The sequence below is a fragment of the Harpia harpyja genome, chromosome 2, assembly GCF_026419915.1.
Source record: "Harpia harpyja isolate bHarHar1 chromosome 2, bHarHar1 primary haplotype, whole genome shotgun sequence".
NCBI lineage: Eukaryota > Metazoa > Chordata > Aves > Accipitriformes > Accipitridae > Harpia > Harpia harpyja.
Genome location: NC_068941.1, coordinates 19,101,258 through 19,117,455, shown reverse-complemented (window position 1 = coordinate 19,117,455; position 16,198 = coordinate 19,101,258). Strand labels below are relative to the sequence as shown.

At 40.4% G+C, this 16,198-nt stretch overlaps 1 protein-coding gene across 7 annotated transcripts in view; it reads left to right on the top strand.

Moving 5' to 3' along the window:
• WDFY3 (WD repeat and FYVE domain containing 3) overlaps positions 1-16,198 on the top strand; it is a 187,911-nt gene that overhangs the window by 764 nt on the left and 170,949 nt on the right. The window lies entirely within an intron of this gene.

Below are 16,198 nucleotides of genomic sequence, written 5' to 3'. Positions count from 1 at the left end.
GGGGGGCGGGCAGGGGCTGTGCCGGGGCCCCGGCCTGGCGTGGTCGCGGGGAGGGGGGGCGAGGGAAGCCCGGAGGGGACGGCGGAGCCCCGTGGGCGCTGCGGCGGCTCTGGGCCGCTCCGGCGGCCTTTGTTGTGGCCGGGGAGGGCGGCTTTCCCGCGGGAGCCCCGGCCCCGGGTGCGGGCCCGCCGGCCCCAGCCCTTGGGTGAGCGGGAGGGCCGGCGGGGAGCCGGGCCGCGGGGGGGGGGGGCGCCCGCCGCCCCGGACCAGCGCGGGGAGTGCGCCCGGCTCGCAGGCGGGGAGGCGGGTCGCTTTTTTCCCCTTAATTTTTTTTTTTTTTTTTTTTTACGTAATTAGTTATTTTGGCGGCAGTCATCGAGCTATCAACCCCGTGGTGCGGCAGGGACATTCAAGTTAAAGTACCTGGTGGGTTTCTCCCGGGTGCGTCCCCGGGGACTGGGAAGTTGTGGCTCCCGGGGGGGTCCAGAGCATGGTGTGGGGGGATTTGTGGAGGTGCTGAGGTACCTGTTGCTTGTCTTCAGTGTGGTTTTTGTCCTGCAGTTCTGGAAGGCGATCCACATAGATGAATAGGTTTGCGTAGAGGCCAGTCAGTAGTGCTGGGTGCTGAGACCCTGTGTGATGTTCACCTTGAAAGATTAGGACCATACTTTCTAGCTGTGCTTACCTATGCCTGCATGAGAGACTTATGAAAGAAATAGTGCAGAGGACTAAATTATGTATTTTGACCTGTAGTTTCATGAATAATCTAACTGAAATTTCTTGGCTAACTAGAGTAACTCCCAAGATTTCAGTGTAGCTATACTTGCAGGTCCTGGCCTTATTTTAATGATTGAATTTTGTTTATTTGGCACTGTAGGTTTGTGACAAGGTCTGTGCTTGTCCATGTATGGGACCATGAAACTTTCCTGTGGAAAACAAATGGTAGGTTTCCTGTCAAGAAAAGTAAATTTTGCATGTTGTAGTGAACAGAAATTATCAGCTAAGCCATAAACTGTACTGGAGCTGTGTTGCTACCTGGTGCCTGTGCATGCCCCTGTGCCCAGTTATGGCTGTACAGCTGTGTGATGTTCCTGAGCTCACAGACTCCTATGGATCCAGGCTGCTTGACTGCATCTTTGGCACATTTTGGTGACAAGCTAGCGGTATCTTGAAGTAGGCTATGTGAACAAACTGCACAGTTTGCTTGAAGTGGTGTTTCTGCAGTATTTCGCCTGTCCTATGCAGTGTTGGTAGACTTGCTTCATTTGCAGATATGAAACTTAGTGCTATGTGAATTGGTCAATTGCAGTAAGTCAACCAAATCCTTCTCTATGGTTTAGGGTATAGGCAGGCATGTTTATGAAACAGAGTGCATTGGGTACTGGAAAAATTAATCCATGTTTATATGGCATTGTGCCTTTGCTCCGTGAGCCTGGTCAAGTGCTGGTAACCTAACTTTGGCTGCATATTTGGATTATGAGTGGGTATCTCCACACTATGTGGTGTGGGTCTCTTGAGCTCAATTGGAGCCAGCTCTGGAATACTCAACACCATTGATAGCAACATGTTTTGGGTAGAAGAATGCCTCAAATATCAGTCGTGGTAGACTAGAGATCAGTGAATGGTATTCTTCAGTTGGGTATGTGCTTGCTAGAAACTGGACGTGTTTGCTTTTCCAATTTGCTGGGCAGTTTTAGGTGGCTAGACTTGGAATAAAAATATAGTATGGTTTGGGTTATATGGTTACAATTATATTGCAGCTCTTAGCCAGCTGATCATCTGTTTGATTCAAATTGAAGCAAGTTAAGCACAATGCTGCTGTGATTTTTAGTATCTTCAGCACCCATTTAAAAATATATTACAACATTTCTATATTAAGGTTTAAGTAAGGGTTAGTATGTCCAGTTGATTGTTTATTCGCAGTTTGGTGCATCAAGATCAGCTACGTGATAGTATTGTGTGGTATCAGTACTATGGGAAAGGAAATCTCATTTCTTTCTTTCAAAACAGTAAGATGCTAAGTAACAAAATTATTATAATTCTTGATATTTTCAACCTGGAAATAACAAATTTAGTTCAGAAGGCTACATTATCTTGTTGCATCTTGCTACATGAATTGGCTGAGAAGGTATGCTAACAGTCATCTGGGTGGGTATGAAAACCTTGGTATTTAGCTCTGGTTTATTGGAGCTAAACTGCTAGAAGAAGTGTACAAGGTGAGCAGGTCTTCAGGATGTACTGGTGTCTGTTTCTGTTAGAGGAATTCAGCAATGTGTTTCACATTTGCCAGTCTTACTTTAACTATTTCACAGTTTTCTGCAAGTGTTCAGTTGGATTTTTTAGCATACAGAAAACTTCTGGGATGCTTCACGTGCAGAGTATGGGGTGAGTGTGGGCAGATGTTCTGCTTACCCTTTGAAATGCTCAGGACTGTCATGAGATTGTTTGGAAACTTTTGTGTTGGAACATGGTGTTTCACTTCCCAAATGTTAATGTTAACTGTTTTGTAGTGTTGGGTTGGGATTTGCTCGGGTTCCTGAAGATGTGCTAAGCTGAAGATGGTAAAGAAAGGCCAGTAGTTCCCCCTCTGATGGTTAGATTGCTGATTGCTGATGTTGATTAGCAGTTTTGTTCATGCTTGTAAGTTATTTTAAGTTCCTATTGTGAAATAGTGGAAATACTGTTTCAGCAGTGGCCTTTGACTTGCAGCACTTCCTGCTGTAAGGAAATCTTGTATCATTTGTCCAAAATAAACAGATTTTGTAGAGGGCATATATGGTATGCTGTAAGAAACCATGCATCTTAGTCACAATTTACCCCCTAGTGCTTGCCTTTCTGATAATTAGAGCTGTGGAAGTCTATTCTTATGATAGTTACTGGAATGAAACTTGCATTTTGAAATGGGAAATAGAATCTTTTGGTGGTCCATAGTACAATTTTTGGGTATGTGTGTAGGGGGAAAACAAATGATTTCTTCGTGGTTTTAATACTGAAGCTTTTAACTTCACCGGTTTCCTTCATGATTCTCTTTTTTTTGTTGGTGTTGCTGATTGCAATAGTACAGCATTTAAAATGCCCAAGTTGTGACAAATACTTACACTATTAGTTTCTTTGAGTTATTGGCAACTCTGATTGTTTTTAAAAATACTTTTTTATGTTACTTATGTGTCCTGAGGGACCTACAACTTGAGTTATAACTGTAAGCCTTCATGTACCCTTCAGTGTTGAAGGGACTGAAGTACACTGACGTAAGATTGTCATGTCTCCTGGAGCAGCTTGCTTCTTTAGCTTTGTAATTTGGTTTAGTTTTCATCTTGTAATAAACAGTTTCACTCTTTTATAGCTCCTGTTATCTTCTATTGGAGATATCCTGCTGCTGGGTTGTTCACACCTTGTCCAGGCTGGGTAGGAGAAGACAGGACATAATTATAAGTCCCCTATGCACATTTGTTTTGACCGGCTGTCCCACAGACAGTATAGAAAGTGTTGCCGTATCCTATATTCCTATCTGCGCTCTCATTGCCAAAGCTTCTGATGTTATGTATGAAATTTTGCTAGTGGCTTGTAACATTTTAACTGAAGTCATTGGTGCGGATGTGAGAGCAGCACCTTGGCTCAGGTGATAGCACTGCAAACTTTGAAGCACTGAATATGCGTTATTGGTGATCCAGCCGTGAGAGCATCTGTTTGGCAAGCAACCTATGTTTCATGATGCAGTAGTGCAAGCTTTTGCTTGTTGGTCAAGTCCCCTGTTCTTCTGTGATATTATAGGTAAGTGCATACACCACCTTCCTTTTTTTGACAGTAAAAGATAACACAGTACCTACAAACTCTTTGTGTTTGGGTCACCTGTTGGATGATGGGGATGATTATTTAAACAAAGTTAGATGATCTGTAGCACAGTTGTTACGTATCTTGCTCAATCATTATACTAATACTGTATCAGAGCTTAACAGGTGAAGGAGGAATAGGAAATACTGTATAAAACTGTTGGGTTAGTATTGTGTAGCATTTTCTGACTCAAAGTGGCTTTTTTAAACCCTCTATGTTGATTTGTTACTCACCTGTAATTAAAAGGAATTTTTGTATGAATGGTGAAGGAGGGCCAATCTTCAGCTAATTGGACTGTAGTATACATGCCTATAAAGCGTTTAAATACATAACTGTAATGGTTGCAGGAACTCAGCTTTTCTACTTGGTCTTTGAGGTAGCTGAAGGGTATTGGGGAGTTGTTGGTTATTCCCCATGCCCCTCGCCTAGCTCAACATACCTCCTTTTTCATTAGGGTTAGTCAGAAGGTACCAAAGATTGCTAGTTGCTCAGCTGAAATAGGGTTTCACACATTGGGCACCTTTTTCTTCCTCTCTCTCTCTAGAAGCTGCTACAAAAAGGGACTTGATGACTGCCATGAGGACTAGATAGCAGCAGCCTGGTGAAGAGGCCATGGCTTTGGTCTCAGGTGCTGGTGTCACTGTTGGGGGGAACTGGCTTACATCTGCTAGGAGCTCTTGGTTGGTACTGAGGCTTCCAGAACAGACGTGAAGTGCAGCTTTGTCCACTGGCTGCAAAGAAGAAAGAATAGGTCTTGTTCCTTTGCTATTTGCTTTGCTCTAAATGTGCAGGAGGTATTTTTTTTTTATTTTCCCATAAGTCTTTTGTGAGTGAAGATGACATGCATCTTTTGTTTTTTCCCACGAACAGCTCTGGGGCAAAATTTTCTGATTTCTTCTCTGTGTGGAAATATGCAATCAACATAAGTTTTGACAATTGTGCTAATGTATTTGGAATTTTGAATAACAGTAGGGAATCTTTTTGGCTTTTTTTATGGTGTGGTTTTTTTCTTTTTCTTTTTTCTTTCCCCACCTGTTGAGCAAAGCTGTGAGTGTGGAAATAGAACTGCCTGTATTGAGATTTGGGAAAAAATTGTTTGATGTTTCTTTGGAATTGGATTATTCCAGTGAGACCTACATGTCATATTTTGGGATCTTTCCCTTTTGAGGGAAAATGGTTTTGATTGCTTTGCTGGTTTTGGTGTTTCATTAATGTCCTGTGATGGATTTCTGCTTCTCTTAAGCATGTGACTTCTAATGCTTCTGTCATATTGCAGAATAGGAACGGATTTGCAGAACTTACTGTAGTACATGCAAAACAAGTATCTTCTAGAATTTCAAAAGCAATAGAACAGTGTTACGCTAGGAAAGAGTGAATTGTGTGGAAGAAATGAACAATAAGGGGTGTTGAACGGTACAAAGACACGTAGCTTCCTATTTTTGGGTAAACATTAATAAATGTAGGAGAAAGATAAGATGGATGCATCTGAATTATAACAATCAGATATGCATTAAAAGAATGTTTAGTTCTTATACCTTCACAGATATTATTTCCATGTCATGCATTTTATTACAATACTACAAGGAAAAAGCTTTGAGCACGTTGGCTACCTTAGTGTACAGACAACAATAAATTTGAAAACACATGGTAGAAGAGGATTTTCCAGATGCCTTATTTCATCCCTTTCTCTCTTGCTCTAGAGAAATTGCCCATTACACTGAAAGAAAGTATGTAAGAGTTAAACTCATACTTTTTCAGGTTGGGTGGGTATTCATCAGTTACATGCTTAACTTAAGCTTCTTACTCCAATTCTAAGACACCTATCTTAGAGAAGTCAGACCATTTATGGTTGGCTTTTGCCTACTCTTTTCCCAGTAACTTTTTCTATGCACTTCCTAGTTGGTGAAAGAAATTATTCCCTCTCTTGAATCATCCATTTTCTTTCTAATGGCCATGCAAGTTTTGGTTTTGGATGTGCATTTGAGGCTTTCTAGTCAAGGGTTTCAGAGTAGGGGGGGAGTTACCAAAATCGATGCTTAACTTAAAGCAGCTGTGTCAAATAAGCAAATGGAGAAAAGCAAAACCTTCAGAGCTGATGAGAGAGACAGGTGGCTAGAAAGGGAGGATATTCCTGCATGTTGCTTAGATGTTTTTTAGGGTCCTTCATTTTTTGGAATGGTGTGACTTCAGTGAGAAGGTGGATCAGGAGCCCTTGAGAGAAATGTTCATCTGGCTTTCTATTTCACTACTGATTTTGTCAGAGGTATCACCATTCATTGGGTATTAGAGGGTAGCTCTACCTGGATAGTCTTGCTATTACTTTTTGAAGTATCATTCTGCCAGGTGGAGTGTGGGTTCAAGTGAATGATGTTTTATGTTCTTACACTGCCTGATGATTTATTATTTTCAAATGAAGACATGGTAAAAATCTCAGTATAATTCAAAGCCGGGTGGTTTGATTTGTGTAAACTGGCAGCTGATGGGATGTTACTTCAGAAAGTGGACTGTATTTCAATGCCATGGTGATAAGTAGTGTTGCTTGCTGCCTCTAGCTCTTGCTGAGAACCAAAATCTTAACTCACAGATGAGCTGTAGTAGAAAGAGGGCATTTGTACACCAGGGGCTTCCTAAATTTTGTGTTTGATTACTTGGCACTGTAAGTATATCCTTTTTTTGTATAATTTGAGGTTGGGGTAATAGAGAAATTGCAGGGTTAGGAAAATGCTTAGGGAGTCTAGAAGGTATGGTGTTAAAAAAAAAATGCACACATAGAGAATACATGTGCTTTTTTTCATTAAAAATATGACAAAATATCAACTTGGCTTGATAACAGAACTTTTTTAAAAGAGTTTTCAAGTGCTTGGATGACGGACAATCCCAAAAAGGAGAAGGACTGTGGAGAATGCCTTAGGGAGGATAAAGATTAAGAAGGTTAATCAGTTAGAAGTGCACTTGGGATAATCAGCCTCAGCTTTTGTCTGAGGTTTATTAGACTGGCGTGGGGTATTGGTCTTTGAATTGTTTGTAGTAGGTGGACTGTACTAGTGGAAGCTGCTTTTTTTTTTTTTTTTTTTTTTCCTTTCCTCCTTTGGCTGGATGATATGGAGGCTTCAGTGGTGATACTAGTTTAAGCAGTTCCTGCACCCAGACTGTGGAGAGCAGGGAGCAAGTGTTGTATGGAATTACTGCAGCAAGCTCAGAAATGATCCTTGATTTTGGAAAAAAAGGAACAAAGTAGTTGTCTGAGGACAGCCAAAGGAGTAATGGGAACCAAGAGCTGGGAATTCCCAGCTCCTTCAGGTTTAATGCTGTAAGGCTGTGTATCTGTCAGAGTTGCCTTATTGTAGAACCAGGACCTTACTGTTCTGACAGTGGAAGAAACTTACAGGACTTTGGGTTTTCCTGTGCATGTTTGTTTTAATGCCAGAAGCTTTTGAATCCCCATTGAATGGGAGAGGGTGGGCTTTAGTGCTCTGACTTTGGAACAGGAGAGAAGAGTGCTTTCACTGCAGGCTGATGATAATAGGACTGCTATCTACTGTTTTCGTGCTAAGATTCACCACCTCCATAGCATTCAGAGTGCCACTGATGGTCTTAGGACTTGTCTCTGCAGTTGTATTCTTGCCAAGACTTACTTCTTATGGGGTTTTATGGAGGTCCTTGGGTCTTCATGTGAGAGCCAGGGACGAGATCAAGGCCTTGCTTTGTGTTTGCGTGAGTGCACAGAGTACAGAATGTATTGCATGGTAGAATGGCAGACAAAGCAGATAACGAGTGCATTTCTTAGTGTAGAAGTTGAGCCTTTTGATGTTCCCAGGGTTGCTAACCAAAGAGTTGAAATGTTACTGTGCAGGCCCTCAGCTGTGAGATTGACTCAAGTTATGGCTTTTAAAGCATTAAAAGCACAAAATAAATGGATTTCCTTTTTGATTTTTGAGCCTTGAGCATGCAGTTGTCAAATTCTTCTCACAGCTGTGAGGGCTACAACATTTTTGGAATCTTCACATGGCAAAATGCTCAGAGATGGGATGCCACAAATATGATGAGATTGAGAAGGATGTGGTCAGAGCTGGCAATACTCTTGTCATCACTGGTTTCCTGTCTGATAAAGTGACTGAAGAGGAGTGAAATTCATTTTATTTGGGAGTTTCTTTACATTTGCAGAAGAAAGGATGCATCTCGGAACAGGCAGAATTAAACATTCTTTATAAGCAGTCATGTGGAATAGGCATAGAAACAGTTTTGGAATTGCATCACAAATTAAATGCTAATACTTGAGTCAGTAGTAGTTGAGCAGTGAGCCACAACAGAAATGTAAAAACAAAGTTTCTGTGGATATGATCTAAGAGGATGCTAATTTGGTTGTTAATTAGGTTTGCAAAAGTTTCTTTTTCACAGTTTTGAGTGGTGAGGATAAGCTAGTGAAGAATATTTAATTTAGGTTTTGAGCAGGTCATGAAGTAACCAGGGAGTTAAGCTTTTCATTATTAGAGAGTGTAAAGGCACAGTAGCAACACTTCTTACTTTGACTGTAGTAACTTCTGGAGACAGAAATATTTTGCTTTCAGTTTCTTACCAGGAACATAACCATGTTCCTAGCAGTGTTGGATTGGGGGTGGTGAGGGGAAAGGCTTCCTTGCTCTCTGTTTGAAATCCCTTGCAATTTCACTGGTGAAGTCCCTGTACTTAGGGAGACAGGAATCTGGATATGCTATATTAGTAGCTGGATTTTTTTTTTCTTCCTAGTTACTTGTACAGTTTCTTGGTGTGAATTGGAATAGCCTACTGATCAGTTTAACCACCTAAAGCTATAACCTATTTTTATTTCAGTAAAGCAGGTGTGTGTGTGTGTGTGTATGTATGCTTCAAATACACACAATGATCGGAATGTTTGGGTTTTGGTTTGTGGGTTTATTTGTTGTGTTTTTTTTTTTAAATGGGAGCAGAGGAGGTGTGTGTGTATTGCAAATAATGTACTTGGAAAAATGTTTTTCATCTAGCTGTAAGTGTCTTTAAATTGTGATCTTTCTTTATAAAAGGAGATCAATATAGTTGATGTTTCCCTGAAGTAGCTCAGATTGAGTAGAGAATATACCACAGTGAGGGTTTAGCTTCCTCTGGCACAGGCAGAATAATTTTGAAAGATGAAAACTCTCGTCCTCTTTTCTGCCGATCCTCTTTTCCATCATCCGTTAAGGAATGAAGTTGAACTTGCTGCCTGAGTAAGGACGAACATTTCAAACAAAAACATAATAGCACAACACAATCATTTAAAAAAAAATAATGAAGGGATACCATCGTTAGTAGGTGTTCATGTTGTGTGGAGTTCAGTTCAGGTCTGTCTTGTTGCATCAAGCTGAAGGTTGTGGTGGTGAAGAGGAGATCCTTAGAAGACCTGCTTGTTGTCTGCCTTCTGTAGTACTCCTCTCAATGCTGCCTTTGACTAGGAAAGTGGAGCACCTCAAACACTGGAGGATCATGGTCAATTGAAATACATTTCTTGATTTTGGTTAATTTCCCGGTAGCTCCACATTAAGTTACCAGAGAAGTTAACCAGCCTGTGAATCTGTATGATGGAGGGCCAAATGTTCCATGTCCAGAAACCAATAGTGTCTTTTGCTCTCTGATGTTTATAAGAGGATGAAGGTTACTTCCAGGAGCTTTCTTGAAATACATGTTTATAACTATTTCTGTGAATAGTTGTACTAAATTACACAGGATTCAGCTACAGTTTGACACTGTTCTGGTGGGTGTGGAGAATGAGGAAGGGAGGGAGGGATGGATGGATGGATGGATGTCAGTTTTTTTTCACTTTCACAGCCTGCCTCTGCAAACTTATCCTTAAAAGTGTGCTTGAAAAGGCATGGTAAACTTCTTGCCACTTCCAAAAATGCATTTAAAAATTATTTTATGTTTTGGGCCTTGCCCAAAATGCCCAACAAACCCAGATGTTTTTAGCAGTCTTATTTTGTCATGTATTCTAAAATTCATTTCTGTGATGCTCTGAGAAACCCATATAGCAGAGAGCCTATCAGGACCACGTTGAAGGGTTTATTCTGGTGTTAATGATAGGGAAAGGCTTGGGTTCAACAGGCTAACCACTGCTGTCTTTGAATACTGATATTTATTATGAGTTGGGAGAAAGGACTTGTCTTAAAACTTAAGTTCACCTATGACAGTTTGAATGCATCAGAGAAATTTTGGTTGGAAGGGACATCTAGTCCTGCTTGAAGCAGGACATTTGCTAGGGTGTTTTAGTTGGGACCATGGGGTTTGGAGGCCTGACTTTTTACAGGAAGAGATAAGTGGTGGTGAGTGTGGGGTGAGCTTCTGATGTGCTTTAAGCATCAAATGAAGACATGTGAATCTTTCAGGTGCACTGTGAAGCACTATGGCAGTTAGGCAGAGGGTGATTTTTTTTTTTCTTTTCTTTTTTTGATGTGGTACTGAAGATAGTAAGATCATTTGTTATTTGATGGGATATGTAACTGTTTTTCACCATTGGGCTTATAACTGGTCTATTGCTTAGACTTCTGCTGCATTCGCTCTTGGAGTGGTGGGCAGCAGTGACTGGTGTCCGTGACCGTGAGGTCCTGGCAGTGCACAGCAATGCGGAAGGCTCTTACCTCTGCTGAGGAGATAGCAGGCTGCTTTTGTGATTTTAAACAAATTAATTATAAACAATAAGTGTCCTTTGACCATTTTACTTTGCTCAGGGTGTATGTTCAAGGAAATGAGCCTGTAGTTAATAAGGGGGAGGGGGGCAGGAGCTCTATCAGAAACACCCTGATTTGACCGAAAGTTTCGTATTAACTTGGAACATAGGAATAACATTGGTCAGAAGTCATACTTTCTTGTTAAAGCATTAAATAATGTTTGGAAAAAGAAATCTCTGAATAACCTAGGTTTTTAGAAGAACTGCATTGCTTGGGATTAATGGATGGTCTTGATGTTTAAAGAAAAAAAAACCATAGTAGGTACACAGCGTTGCATTTTCTTGTTAACGTATGAAAATGCTCCTTGAGTAGTTTTTGGTGTAACTGTTTCAGGAAGGTAGCTTTGTCTACCTGGAAAGAAAATGGATGTCTGATGAAGACTTCTGTTATTTGTCCGTTATATTCTCATTAATATAGTATTGCTGCTATTTCTTTAGACTGGGCAAGAGGTATTTGTCTGCAGATACCTTGAAGAATTTTGTAGATTTGTTTTGCCAAGAATACTTTACCTTTTTCTTTTCCTCTTCTTGTTAATGACTACTTACATGGCTATGACCAGTTTGCCAGTTAACAAGTAAAATCTACCAATAAAAAGTAAAACCAGCAAAATAGATCCCCTTCCCTCCTCCCCCAGTTTCTTTGGTAACAACAATTAAGTAGGAAGAGAACAAAAACCAGTCTGGCAAGCAAGTTATGAGGATTTTTTTTTCGACCAGTTCACAGCAACTCTGAGTGTTAGGGTAAAAAAAAAAAAGTTTTCTGTTCCCCTCCAGCTCTCTCATCAGGTACTGTTAGAATAATGCTTAGGCTGAACTGTGTCGAGAGAAGAATGGCACTTGATTGCTTTAGTGCTCAGAAATACACATTTCTAGGCTTTGCATGTTAGGGCAATAATATAGGGTGGTATGTGGAGCATGGGCCTTGCTGTCGTTCGTGGCCTGTTGGGCAGCTGTGAGTCTGATGCTGGCCAGCCCCAGAAGATTGACAGGTTGGAGGAAGGACAGTTTTTGTGGCTGATAGGTGAAATCACTTGTCTGTAGGGGAAACTGCTGCCTAAGTGACTGGTCTCCTCAACACATGGGGGTTTATAGTTGTGTTTATAAAGCATCATTTGTTGGAAGTATGGCACTGTTCATTGTTTCCAGTGGAGGAGTAGTGCTTTTCCTTAATTATAACAAACTCAGTAAAAGCGGTAGAGTTTCATTACATGAGTTTCTTCTAATTTATCTTCATGGCTTTCTGCTTCCAATTTTCAGTGTCTTCTCCTCTTATTTATGAACTGACAGTAAATGGCAGGATACATTCGTATGTGCTTATGTGTATTGCGTTAATACTGTTCCTTATGTCTCTCTTGCAGAAAGAAAGTGGTGTTCTCATCCTCCCTTTCTTTATTCATTGCTATGCTTAAGTATTTTGATGTTAGTAAGCTCCTTACTCTTCTTTATACCATTTATAATGAGTGTTCCTGAGATGGGATTCCTAAGACCTGCTGTTTGTTGTGCTTGTTGATTCATCTTGAAGTATAGCTAGCCCAGTCTAAATTAAAATTTTTTCAATAAAAAGGCATGGAAAAGGAGGGGGAGAGAAAGGGACCGAGAACATGCACGTTCCAGAGCAGGATCTGAAAAATGTGTGTACTGGAGCAGTATGATTCCAGCGCCTGACATCTTTTCACTCTGTGGTGTCCTTTCTGAGTTAAAAACAACTGTCTTTTGAAGAATGTGGTACTTCAGTGTTGATCTTTTGGATGGTTGTAATGGTTTTTACAGTAAGAAATGATTGTCCTTCCACATAAGGAGTGACATATCACTGCATTGGTTGCAACATCTTTTAGTTGAATGGAAGCATCTCTTTTAGAAAGTTGTCCCATGTAATGAATGGCTCTGAGTTAGGCGGAAATCTTACATGGTTAGTAATCTTTTCTTCTGGCCAATTATCACTCTCCTAAGAGGTTTTTATTTCCAGACTGAAAGTGAGTTTGCTTACCTTCCAGTGTGTGTTGTAATACCATTATCCACTAGGTCAAAGAGCCCTGTGGTATGTAAATACAATTTGCGTACAGAGAAGATGACCCAGTCTCTTTTTAACTTTCTCTTGACCTTCAGTAATAAATTTAGTTTTCAGTGATTAAAAAAATATATTTAAGTGATTGGTGGTTATTATTTGTATTCTAGTTGCCCTCTTGAGCTTAAGATCCTTTAAGAAGCGTGACCTTTAGATGTCTCAGGGTACTCTGTCGGCATTCTGCTATATGGAGTAATACTTGGGGGTGCCTCCTGCTGCATCCAAGGTTCATGTAACTCATATTGCCATGGGCTTGTTGGTTGTCCTTTTGGAATTTGTGCTTCATGTACTCCGATCCCTTCTTCCCACTCTGGTGCCTAGCATGTAACTGTGCATTTGTACTAAAATAGACGATGTTAGAAGGTGGGGTTTTTTTACAAAAAGATCCAAATAACAGTGTCAGTCAGCAGTTACCACATATCCCCCTGTGTGTCATCCAGGTGCATGAATTATTGGCTTTTGTTAATATATTGGTTGTATTAGCTGGTGTACCTTTAATGTGATTAAGCAAAGTTGCTGAGCTGAAGGTATCAGTTTAATGATGCTGAGCAGCACATGCCAGCTTTGGTAGTGAATGAGTATATTCATGCGAGGAGACCACATTTATCTCAAAATGATCAATTTAATAATGTAGGTGAGATAGCAAATATAAATGTCTGAGTAAGATGTCTGGAAAATCTGAACTGATATAGCTTGTCTAAACAACATTATTGTAGTCACTTACAATTCTGTCTCAAAATGGTAGAAATTTCATCACCCAGTAGGCAGCAGCTTGGAGGAGGTTGTTTTTTTTGATTTTTTGTTTGTTTTGTGTGTTTTATTGTTGTTGTTTTGGTGTGTGGGTTTTTTGTGGTGTGGTGTTTTGTTGTTGGGTTCCTCACACCACCACCCCACACCCCCCCCCAGCTTAAACATGTCAGATGGTTTCAGAATATGAGGTCCTCCCAGTACTAAAACAGGTTGTTTCTTTTTGGCTTCCTCTCTGCTGGCTGTGTTGTCAACAGGGCAGGGAGATGGAGGTGGAGACAAAGCAGTGCCATTTGTGCCGTGGTAGTTCTTGGAAGACCGTTTCTCTTCTGAGCTTTCTAGAGAAACTATCCTAGTGGATCTGCAAGCCTAAGAAAACCGTGTTGTAGTCATGATGCAATACTCTCTTTCTCATCCTCTTTTAGCTTAGGAAATAACAGTAGTCAGTCTTACTTGGATGTAGACAGAGCTTTTGTCCCTGCTCTTTAATTGGTGGGAAAAGTTTGGGGATTTGGGGTGGGAATATTTGTTTTCCACCTCTGACACTGTTTGCTCTTCAGGCACCCTGAGTTTTTATTCCTACTCTTTGTTTCCTTCCTTCCTTCATCTCACTAGTTAGTGATGCCCTGCCCCTTTGTTAGCAGTCCCTTTTGGGCACCTCTTGCTGGATGGTAGAGTAATTGTTCTTCTTTGGGTGTCACCACCGGTTGATAGAGAAGGAGGTGCTGTCTAAATGTACACTCTACATTATCAACATCACTGTTAAGTTTTTCAGCCGCTTCCAAGCAGTATGCTGACAAGTCTGGACAGGCAGGCAGAAGGAATGTGTCAGCTTGCCACGAGTAAAAGAACCCAGGTTAGTGACCCATCTCTGTTTCACAGTTAGTGTTTCTCTTGTGGTGTCTGTTCCAGTAAGTCTGGCACACGTGCTACTGTTGCTCCTGGGAGTGCTTTAAATGAAACAAATGCATTATTTTGCTTTCCTTTTTAGGTTTGTTTTGATGTTCTGCTCCCGCAAAAAGCTCCACTCACAAGCGCACACAAGGGAGAGTGTGTGTGTGTGTGTGTGTTTGTGCTGGTTTGCTAGAGCATTCATTTATCCTTTCTACTGGTTTGGGGTTTTTTGGGGGGGTCTTTTTTGTGTGTCATAATCTCTATTGTATGTCCTTCCTGATCTGCCCTTGAAAGGCAGTTCTTTCAAAACTGTTTTGTGGACTTTCTACAGGCCCACTGCTGATACAGTCTGCTGGGCTTCAGTTTTAAACCAAATGCTTTGGATTTATGCCAAAATATTGCTTGGAAAAAGATTGCTACAGAGAATTTCTCCTGTGTCGTCCTGAAAATGCTTCAGAGTAGGGGAGAAACCATGGATAGTAGCATGGGGCTGATACACTCAGAACCTTCTCAGAACTTGCCTCCCCTACCTTTTTTTTTTTTTTTTTTAAATATGGAGATCTTGTTAATTATCACTAAAAATCAAAGGGAGAATACACTGAAAACTAAATAGATTTTTTTTTTTCCTTAATTGCTTCAGATAATTTCAGTTCATCTAAATCCAGGGTACCATTGACATTTCAAATATTATTGCTTTTTGTAGACTTAAATCTTTTGCTGTTATTTATGTTTCGGCGTATACACACGCAGGTAATTTGGGATCAGCATAATTGTTTCTGATTCAGAGAATCTGGATTGACTCCTTTTTGTCCATAGGATTGGTGATCAGTGAGTTAAAGAACTTCAGTTTTATACAAGATAAGTAAATCCTAATTTTGTTTCTTTGTGTTAGTTTCTTGAATCACCTTGACTGGGATGATGTGAGGATGAAAGTTTTATGTTTGTTTCTTTTGCTGGGCAGGGGAGTAGTTGTTGAGACTTGGCAAGTTTAGGAAATGGTATGTTCGTCTTTGTGTTTAGGCCAAAAACACTGACAAAGCAAGCAAAAGCCTTTTAATGGTTTAAAGGGAAAAATAATGACAATTATTTTCATTGCTTTATGCTATTGCCACTTTAATTTTTTTTGACCTCTTCCCAAACTAAGCTTTAGGGTTGTAAAGTAGGAATAATCAGATTTGAATGTGTGAGTTTGAGCTTCTAGTGGTTTAAGTAAATAAGTTTTCAGGGCTTGTGTGTCCACAAAACTGCAGTCTGTCTTCCATTTTGCATGTCCTTCATGTCTTCTGGATGTATCTCCTTCTTTTTTTCTCCTGCATCCAGAACTCACCCGCTCAATTTTGTGATTTTTTTTCCACATCGCTGATAATTACTTTGCTTATCATTACTCTGCTTTTTTTTTTCTTTTCCGTTTTTCTCTTTCCTTCTAGTTTGTTCCTTTCTCTCTTACCCCTTTGAAGAAAGAGATATTTTTAATTTAATCGGGAAGATTTTTTGGGACCCAGAATGAGTCTCAATTATATTTGCAAAGCCTAAAGACAAATTACCTGGACGTAAAAAGCCTAGTGGCTTAGGAATGGTTTTGCAGAGAGTCTAAGTTAGTTGTCTATCCATTCTTCATTGAAAAAAAGGTTGTTACAGACTTGGAGTATTTGATAGTGTGTGACTGAGTTAAAGGAAACTGCTCATCAACTGAGCCATACAGATGGCAGAGTTCATCTCTCCTAAGTGTGTGGACCCAGCTGTCCAATATCAAGATAGATGTGTAGGATGCCCTTATAGCCTTGGGAGGAGATAATTGCCTTTTGCAGATACTTGATTCCCATTACCTTAGATGTTGGTTTGAAGACCATACTTCCAGAGAACTGTTTAATTGGAAATCATCAATGATAGAGCAACCCTAGACACCTAGAAAGTGAGTAATTTAAATTGATTATCTTTTAGATGTG